Source organism: Chrysochloris asiatica, unplaced genomic scaffold (genome assembly GCF_000296735.1).
Source record: "Chrysochloris asiatica unplaced genomic scaffold, ChrAsi1.0 scaffold00006, whole genome shotgun sequence".
NCBI lineage: Eukaryota > Metazoa > Chordata > Mammalia > Afrosoricida > Chrysochloridae > Chrysochloris > Chrysochloris asiatica.
Window position 1 is genome coordinate 25,740,964 of NW_006408524.1, and position 10,533 is coordinate 25,751,496.

A 10,533-nucleotide genomic window follows, 5' to 3' on the forward strand; every position below is an offset into this window, starting at 1 on the left:
CGATATAGGTAATGGCTAATTTTCACACAAGCAACACAGCCTTGTGTCCAGCTTATAACCCTTTTCTTTCATAGTCCATGATTTATTTATTTATTTATTTTTGGACTGGGAAAGAAAAAGTTTACTGAGACTTTCTCTTTACTCACATACATTATGAGTGGTACCTCACTTAACTCACAACTCTAGTTGATTTTGATTCATAACAACTCCATGTGACAGAGTAGAACTGTCCCATAGGATTTTCTTGGTTAGAATCTTTACAGGAAGAAGTAGATCACCAGTATTATTACTTTGACAATTTTATCAACAAGGAATCTGTTGGGAAGTGATGAGGGTAAAGGTGAAGGGCCAGGTCTTGAATTCAGGCATTCTGCCTTATTCTCAACTGCTCTCAAAGACGCACCCACGTCGACGTAGGTGAGAGCTAGATTCGATTACTCTATGAGGAAAAATACATTATTCACAACATGAAGGAATAACAAAAAACTTGCAATCAACCTTTTACTCCATGTGCTTTTGTTGCCTACTTTGGTCCAAACTGAGAAGCTTGTGTGCACAGCAGAAGGCTTTGGAGTCAGCTCAACCTAGGTTCAAATCTCAGTTCCTCCACTAACTGGAAAGTTGAGCAAGACTCTCTCTCACTCTGGAGTTCCCATCTGTGAAATGGAGATTCTAGTGCTTTCCATACAGAGATGCCAGAGAAGGAAACTAAACAAGACAATATCCGTTATAAAAACAAAAAGCACATCATGAGCATTCTATAGATGGTGGCTCTCTCTCCTCACTCTGAGGCAACAGGAACAAATGCCCACTGTGCATAAATTATCAAAAAGAAGCAAGCCAGTTGCTCTAATGTAACTGCCATTGATGCAGGAATCGTAAGCCATAGGTCTACATCTAAGCAAAGCGGAATACATTTGCTTGGCACCCCACAGTTTCCTGAGCTTTGCTCTTACCACAAATGGTAAAGTGGTTCTGTTCCAGGAGAGCCAATTCTTTCTACTTTCGAAATACACATGATTGCCAAGCAAAAGAAGTTAATAATCAGTTAGAAAGGGAACTAACTGGGGAGTCAGCTTATTTAAAAAAAAGAAAAAGAAATTAAAAAGAAAAAAGAAGTCAACGCCATTGAGTTCCAGAAATCACTGTGCTGAAGCCAGCAGAAATTCCCAGCATTTAACCTACGTGCACCCCAGCTCTCTCCTAGTTAAGTAAGGCAAAGACTCTGATGGAGCTTTTAAGAAGTAGTTGGTAGGATCATTTGATGGAGACAGATGAGAAGATTTTATCAACCAGACAAGAGGCCCATGGGGGCATTAAGCACTGTCCCCATATTTCTGTGCCCATGAGAAAGCAGTCTGTTAAGTTGCTATAGTTCAAGGTGATCAAAGTGTCTACAATAGCTAGTCTTCAGGGCGCTTGCCTACTCCCCAGATATGCACAGCCTCTCTCCCACCTGCGATCAACACCAGCACTGACTCAACATAAACATTCACTCTGCAATAGCAACAACAGACTGGGAAGCACAGCTTTCTCCCAAGTATGGAAGAACAAAGACAGAGATTTTGCAGTACCACTGCATTTCCAGTTTGGGGATTTTTAAGATCCAGCTTGGAATGAAGATTGGCTATTTTGCTTATCCTCCTACACCCAAGGCACAAACCTTTAAGGCAGCAGATACCAAAGGTCCCTGAAGATTTGCTGGTTCAGAAGGAAACCCCTGAGAACCCTGTTTCCCAGGCCTATGAGGGAGCAGGGGCAGCAACAGGCATGGGAGGAGTGACCAACCCCACTCTGGTTCCTCTTCTCAGAGAGGTGGGACTCCTCAAGAGGGGTATATGGGCAGAAGGCTTTTTACAGCAACTAGTGCTCTGAGTTTTTAGACTTGCAACATGGTTCACAGATATTCTCATGTTCAGCCCTTGGGACTATGAAGCTGTGTTCAAATGATCCCCATTTCACAGATAAGGAAGACTTATTTTGGTTAAAGGCAGAGATTTATATTCAGGCCTGCCTTGGGCTCCTCACTCAGTCACTTTCCAGTTCTGTGGCCTTAGGTGAGTTTACTTGCCCTCACTCACCCTCAATACATTGTATGTAAAATGGAGATGATGCCATCAGAGAGGTTTTGCACTGAGAAAGTGGATGTGAAATGGCTAGCATAATGCCTGTTGTTTTTAAGTGCTGTTGAGTCAGTTCCAACTCTTTGCAATCCTGTATAGGTTTTCCAAGGAGCAGCTGGTGGGTTTGAAAACCACCTATCTTTTGGTTAGCAGTACAGTGCTTATCCTACAGCACCACACCAGCAAACTCTTAAAAACTCATACAATTACTAGTCATCTGGAAAAGTGAAATAACACAACCAAGCTTATGCAGGAAATGGGATTCATACCCATACTTGTAGGCCTTGAACTTCAGACATTTTAATAAGTATGTGTATTATGAAATGTTGCATATATTCAAAAGAACACTTGTCAATTCATGTAATGTAAGTTATGAAGCAAAATGATAAAATATGGTGAATCTCAAGAAGCAGAATAGTACCAATATTGTCAAACATACCTGTGCTCCCCTTTCACTTTCCTGGTCTGAATTGCGGTTATCATTTCCATGATTTTTTTTCAAAAATAATTTTATGATATTCTGAGTCAGCGAATTGCTTTTTATGGCTCTTGTAACATGGTCTTGTAACTCCCATGAAATAATTGGGTGAGACTATGTAAAAATTTCTCTGCCAAGAAATTTGGAGGACAACTATCTGGCTGACTGATTGGAAGAGATCAAAATTTATGCCTATTCCAAAGAGAGTTGACCCAATAGAATGAGGAAATCATCGGACAATCTCTTTGATATCTCAAGCGAGTAAAGTTTTGCTAAAGGTAATACAGAAACGGCTACAATCATACATTGACAGAGAACTTCCAGAGGTTCAAGCTGGATTCAGAAGAGGCCGTGGAACGAGAGATATCATTGCTGATGTCCGATGGATCTTGGCTGAAAGCAGAGAATACCAGAAGGATGTTTACCTATGCTTTATTGACTACACAAAGGCTTTCGATTGTGTGGATCATGACAAGTTATGGACAACATTGAGAAGTCTGAGTATTCCAGAACACTTAATTGTACTTCTGAGAAATCTGTACCTAGACCAAGAAGCAGTTGTTCGAACAGAACATGGGAACACTGAATGTTTTAAAATTGGGAAAGGTGTGAGACAGGGTTGTATTCTTTCACCATACTTATTCAACCTGTATGCTGAGCAAATAATACGAGAAGCTGGGTTCTATGAAGAAAAACGTGGCATCAGGATTGGAGGAAGACTCATTAACAACCTGCGATATGCAGATGATACAACCTTGCTTGCTGAAAGTGAAGAGGACTTAAAACATTTACTGATGAAGATCAAAGACCACAGCCTTCGATATGGATTACATCTCAATGTCAAGAAAACAAAAAATCCTCACCACTGGACCAATAAACAACATTCTTATCAATGGAGAAAAGATTGAAGTTGTCAAGGACTTCATTCGTCTTGGATCAACTATCAACACTCAAGGAAGCAGCAGTCAAGAGATCAGACAATGTATTGCATTGGGCAAATCTGCTGCACAGGAACTTTTTAAAGTATTGAAGAGCAAAGATGTCAGCTTGAGGACTAAGGTGCACCTGACCCAGGCCATGGTGTTTTCAATAGCCTCATATGGATGCGAAAGCTGGACAGTGAATAAGGAAAATCGTAGAAGAATTGATGCCTTTGAGTTGTGGTGTTGGAGGAGAATACTGAAAGTGCCATGGACTGCCAAAAGAACCAATAGATCTGTTTTGGAAGAAGTGTAGCCAGAGTGCTCCTTGGAGGCCAGGATGGCTAAGCTTCGTCTCTCATACTTTGGACATACTGTCCGGAGGAAACAGTCGCTGGAGAAGGATGTCATGCTGGGTAAGGTGGGGGGTCAGAGAAAAAGAGGAAGACCCCCAACGAGATGGATTGGCCAGGTGGCATCATTGATGGACTCAAGCGTGGCAGCGATAGTGAGGTTGGTCCAGGATCGGACATTGTTTCGTTCTGCTGTGCATGGGGTCACTATGAGTCGGTTCCGACAACAACAACATGTAAAACTTGGAATCCTGTGTGGTACTGTGGGCTAATGTGATGGACAGCAAAGTCAGTTTGAACCACAAGGTTGTCAGTTCAAGCTCACCAGCTGCTCCTTGGAAATCCTATACAGGGTTGCTATGGGTTGGAATTGACTCAACAGCACTAAACAACAACATGTAAAACTTGCCAGATTAGCTGGCAAATTAATATGTAAATAAGGTGATTACGGCACACCAAGGGGATTGTCACTCCACTCGGCTTAAAGGAGCGAATCCACAGATTGGGGTGGGGGAAAATCTCACTATCATCAAGAAGAAAATCTGGGAGTGGAGCATGTTCTTTGGATCAAGAGTCCCTGTGCTGAGAACCATCTAGACCCAAGAAACAGAGAGAGCTATAACACTGAAGACAGCAGAGAAGGCAACAGCACACAATAGCTCGATAGCTACTGCTTGGCTTGTCCATCCACTGGAGTGAGAGAGCTGAGAGCCTGCAGCAGCAGGCTCCCTGACAGAGTGGGGTGCCTCTGGGTGAGCTAAAAAGCTGTGATGTTTGCTCAAGCAGGGCAGAGGCAGAGACCTGCCTTCAGGCCCCTCTGAGAAGCTATCCTGTATTCTGAGTTGTTCCTGTAACTTTCAAGTTGATCCTGGATCATAAGCTGTTCCTTCACTGATAAAGCCCATAGCTGTGAGTATGCTCTGTGAGTTTTGTGTGGCCATCCCAACAAATTATTGAGTCCAGCAGAAAAGCAGAGAGGGCGGTGGGAGGGACGGCTGATGTTAGAATTGGTTAAAACGCTGGAGAGTGGAGCTAAGTCTGACCACCACTTCATCAGCTTTGGGCTGATGCTGAGCTGGATTCACTCCCCGCCTCCTGACGTCAGATGCCTCCTGATGCCACCATTTTACAGATTATATACAAGACCAAATATCCAAATCCACTGCTACTGAGTTGATTCTGACTCACAGAGACCCTATATATAGCCAGGAAGCTTCGAAAGGTCCTTTTCACCATGAACTTTTTAAAACTCCCTCGTATATATTATGTTTCTCTGCTATCCATAAGGTTTTCTGTGACTAAATATTTGGAAGTAGTTCGTCACTGCTTCTTCCTAGTCTGTCTTCGTCTGGAAGCTCATCTGAAACCTGTCCACCAGGTTTAGATACCTGACCCTGCTGGTCTCTGAAATACTGGTGGCATAGCTTTCAGAAACACAGCAACCCATAAGCCACCACAGTACAACAAACTGACAGATGAGTGGTGGATTAAGAAAATTAAGAAAGGTGTGCAACAAGGTTATATTCTTTCACCATACTTATTCAACCTGTATGCTGAGCAAATAATCCAATAAACTGGGTTATATGAAGAAAAACGTGACATCAAGATTGGCAGAAGACTCATTAACAACCTGCGATATGCAGATGATACAACCTTGCTTGCTGAAAGTGAAGAGGACTTAAAATATTTACTGATGAAGATCAAAGAGCACAGCTCTCGGTATGGATTACATCTCAATGTAAAGAAAACAAAAATCCTCACCACTGGATCAATAAACAACATTCTTATCAATGGAGAAAAGACTGAAGTTGTCAAGGATTTCATTCTTCTTGGATCAACTATCAACACTCACGGAAGCAACAGTCAAGATTCCAAATGATGTATCACATTAGGCAAATCTGCACAAGACCTGTTTAAAGTGTTGAAGAGCAAAGATGTCAGCTTGAGGACTAAGGTGCACCTGACCCAAGCCATGGTATTTTCAATAACCTCATATGGATGAGAAAGCTGAACAGCGAATAAGGAAGATCATAGAAGAATTGATGCTTTTGAGATATGGTGCGGGAGGAGAATATTGAAAGTGCCACGGGCTGCCAAAAGAACCAATAGATCCATTTTGGAAGAAGTACAGCCAGAGTGCTCCTTGGAGGCCAGGATGGCCAAACTTCGTCTTTCATACTTCACTGGAGAAGGACATTATGTTTGGTAGGGTGGAGGGTCCGAGAAAAAGGGGAAGACCCCCAACGAGATGGATTGGCCAAGTGGCAGTATCAATAGGCTCAAGCATGGCAACAGTAGTGAAGTTGGCCCAGGATTGGGCAGTGTTTCGTTCTGCTGTACATAAGGTTGCTGCTATGAGTCGGTACCGACTCGATGGCACCTAACAACAACAACAACATACATTATGTTATTGTTGTATATATGTAGAAAATCCTAAACATGATTGCATTCATGTTCTAGGGCTGCCAAAACAAAGTACTATATGTTGGGTGGCTCATAAGAACAGAAATATACTGCCTCACTGGATAAGGCAACATTTGAGCCAAGACCTGAAGAAAGAGAGGGAGAAACCCAAGGTGCCAGTTAAGCAAAGAGTAAAAGGAATACAAACATCTGAGGAAGAATATTCCAGGCAAAAGAAATAGCGTATGTGAGCAGAATGAGTAATGAGGAAAGGGAAATGAGCTGAGGTCAGGAGCAGGGCTGGCCAAGGACCTTGATGACCACCGTGAGGATGTGGACTTTTATTCTGAGTGGGCTGGGAACTGCTGAACTGTTTTGAGCATGATCTAACCTAGTTAGCAGAATAGTTCCTGGCACATGTGTGGATAATAGATTTTGGTGAGGCAAGAGCAGAAGCAAGACCAGACGAGAGGCTACTGCAGTGGTCCCCGTGAGTGTGACAGCAGTTGGGAAAAGGGGGCGGGTCTATGAGAGGTAAGAGGGCATGGCATGCTGGGTATCTTTTGAAGGTCTTTGGGAATGAAATCCTCCAGGAAGACAACTGAACTCAATTCTATACTGCTATCGCTGTATCTTTTATGCTGGTATTTTATTTTAGGCACTGAAATCATGTATAAAATTTTAGGAAAACCAGAATTTGGGTAAGGAGTAAAGTATACCTGGCTTTTCACATGAAAACTGAATGCAATCCCCATTGTAGTTCATCTTCTAATTAGAAAAGCCATACAGATATTGCTTGTAGTTGTCAACATCTCTCCGAAGCAGTATATACCTCCTCTGCAGATAAACCCTTTTACTTTTACTTTTCCTCTGGAACCCTGCTGAGCTCTTTGTAGGATTCCTGGAAGTATCCTGATGCTAAGAGTACCCATGAATTTTCCTTTTCCTTTTACAACCACCTTCAGTGCCTCTGGACAGCCAGAAAACCATCTGGTTGGCCACACCGAGATTCCCCGATTCGTCTGGGACATCAGCCAAGAACAGGTTGCAGAATTTGCAGCTAAGCAAGAGCAGATTGCTGGAGTTTGGTCAAAAGAACAGATGTGTATTATGGGCCAATTTGACCACAGAGAAATTTTTCTCCACACCTTTTAAAGGTGCACAATTGCCTGGTTAAACCAAAGCAATTTGACACACATTACCTTGTTCATAAACAGAGATAGAGAGTTCTTCCTTCCCAGGGGTGTTCAAATGGTAGGAGAGGAAGCCAAGTGCCTCAGAAATGGGGCAGCCCAGCTTCGGGAGACAAATGCCCATGGAAAAGGCCCAACAGCATAATAATGGCCTGAACGTTACCATACCCAGGCCAGAAACTGGGAGCTATTGATCATCTGTTCACTCTTCGTTTTGAGGCCTGAGTGGAGCAATCTCTACAAAGGGAGACAAACTTTCCACTCCATTTAAAGGAGACTTCCTCTGCAAATCTTTCACTTACTTGTCAAACACCTGTGTTTCATAGTACCTGCTACTTCTAGGAATTTCAAGGAATCCCAAGGAGGTGAGAAGCATCTGAATCCTTAAGAAACTTAAAATGCAGCTGTTCTTGAAGTGAAACACTCAATGCAATAGGACAGGAAGTCTGAAAGAAAGAAAGGGTTTCACAAAAGAGGCTGGTCCACTTTGCAGGGAATAGTCGCCATGCCTTTCCATCACTATTTCATGCACCTTCTGCTCCTCTATACCTGCATCTTTTCCTCCTTCAAGACTTAACTCAGGTGTCAGTTTCTGAATGAAAATCCCTGAAATCTGAACCTCCCCAGCACATATCCCTCCGTCTGGGGTGTGACCCCCCACTACTACCTGCTCCAGAAGTTCCGGTGTGGTGCTGTGGGTTAATGCGTCAGACTGCAAAGTCACTTTGAACTGGAAGGGTGGTGGTTCAAGCTCACTGACTGCTCCTTGGAAGCCCTATACAGGGTCGCTATGGGTCAGAACCGACTTGATGGCCCTTCACAACAACTGTCTGCTCCTGGGGTAGGGAACAAGGAATTCCTTTCTAAGCCTCTGTCTTTTCCACCAGGTTATCTACAAAGTCTTACATATAATAGGTGCTCAATAATATTCAGGTCCATGAAATGAAAGTCTGGGCTTTGCCTCTTCAGTTTATAACTGATTGGAAAACCTAAAATGGGTTCTAGAACGTGCCCAGTGAAATAGCCTTCCTATGGAGGCTTTGAAGTCTAAAGGCCCCTAGGTGGAATCCTGAGCCTCATCCAGAACCTTCTGAGGTGGGACATTCCCATTTGAAAGGACAAGCAGACCAGCCTGGAACAGCTAGAGAAACAGAAGATACTTCTTGAAAGAAAGACCAGCAGGAAAAATCCAAAACAAAAATGGCAGTATGATTGGCTACTGCAAGAATAAACAAGTTGTTTGCCAGAGAGCCATCAAGGCAAGCAATCAAGTCCTTTGAGGACAAACACCCCTCCAAGACGGAAACTCAAAGGGAACACATGAGCAGGCATGTAAGCTTTCTGGTGACCACCTTGGTCTCCTGGTGAGTAAAAGAGGGAGAAAGGCAGCAATGAAGATATGGGCCGAGTTTGACCATGTCCCATAGACTCCCATCGACCTGGAGATGAGAGAGAGAAGAGGAAGCGTTGGTTGGTCTGAAGTGTGGTGAGACCTGGAGACTCCTAAGCCCATGGACAAGGACATAGCCACGGAGGGCTAGAGCTGATATGAAGTGAGGGGAGATGCACAAGAACACCCAAACTTGTAGATAGTACCCATTCGACCTAGCTTTGATGACTTGATGATCAGAGTTAGACTGTTGTTGTTAAGTACCATGGAGTCAGTTCCAACCCATACTAGAGGAAAATAAAATTAAAAAAAAAATTTTTTTTAAAGGAAACAAGTGTAAATTGCTACAATTTGATGAACTTGACCTATACTTATGGATCTAGTAGTTCAAAATACCGAGAGTGAAGGAGTCTTCACATCAAGGATCAATCCTATTCCCTCTGTATACAGCATTGATAGGGACGGGCAACTTAGACATTGGCTACCTAAAATGGGACTATGAAGGTACGAAGTGGATGGCTTACAAGTTTTCAAGAGGGAGTTTAGTTCTAGAGGGTGTGGGGGAAGGTAGACTCCCCACTGAATAGTATTCATCTTGTCTAGATGGGTCTGGTGAAAAGAGTTGGGGATAAGATTCTTATAATTCAATACTGAGTAATTCTTATCATGAGTAATTGCAACTATCACAACTCTAAAGCTAAAAGTTTTGTAATATAAAGGGGGAGTAGTTAATCTTACATTCCAGGAATAGAGGACCCTAGGACCATCAAGAAAAAAGAGCATGAGTGGAATGTGGTACTCTATCCAGAGAAGCAGTGACACCAGAGATGGAGACAGAGATGAGGGCATGGAGAGATGGAGCAGCTGAGGACTCTAGACTCAAGGAAACAGAAAGGCTGTGTGCTGGTGGCCAGGAGGCAGGCTGGCAGAATGTGCCCTTTGGTTGTTTAAATTATTATATATTCCTGATTGTTTTTGTGGACACCCCCCTAAAACAACAACAACAACAACAAAATAGAGGAAGCAAATACTTTTGAATGGTGATGCATGGAGGAGATTGTAACCATGGCAATGAAACAATGAGTGTAAAACTGATGTTCTCCCATGTAAACTATCACTCAATTCACAATAAAAAACTTAAAAAAAGAAAGTCTGGGCTTTGAATTACCTAAGGGAACTTGAGGGGAAAAATTCTATAGAGGAGTAGACTATGAAAAAACATGGAGGAGGAGTAAATAAAAACAACTGCATCCAATCCTCACTTACCAACATGGTTAAGTTCCAATGACTAAGTGATAACAGGGAAATGGGCATCATGCAAAAACGAAGGATGACCACATCACATTACAATATGGAGGATGACTAGATCTGCCAAGTGACATCATCATATAACTGCCAAACCACTGAGACCAATGGCCCAGCAAGTTGATACAGAACCTTAGCCATCACAGGCAGGGTACTCTTGCCTCATACCTCACCATTCTTTACTGCCAGACTTACATCATTAATGCATAAAATAGGTAGTAGATTTTTTTACTATGGTCATGAATGTGAAATCTCAGATTATGAGACAGTCGATAAGTGAGAAGTAGGTATATTACAGACAGTAAGAGAGAGAGGACTAAGGTGTGCCTGACCCAAGCCATGGTATTTTCAATAACCTCATATGCATG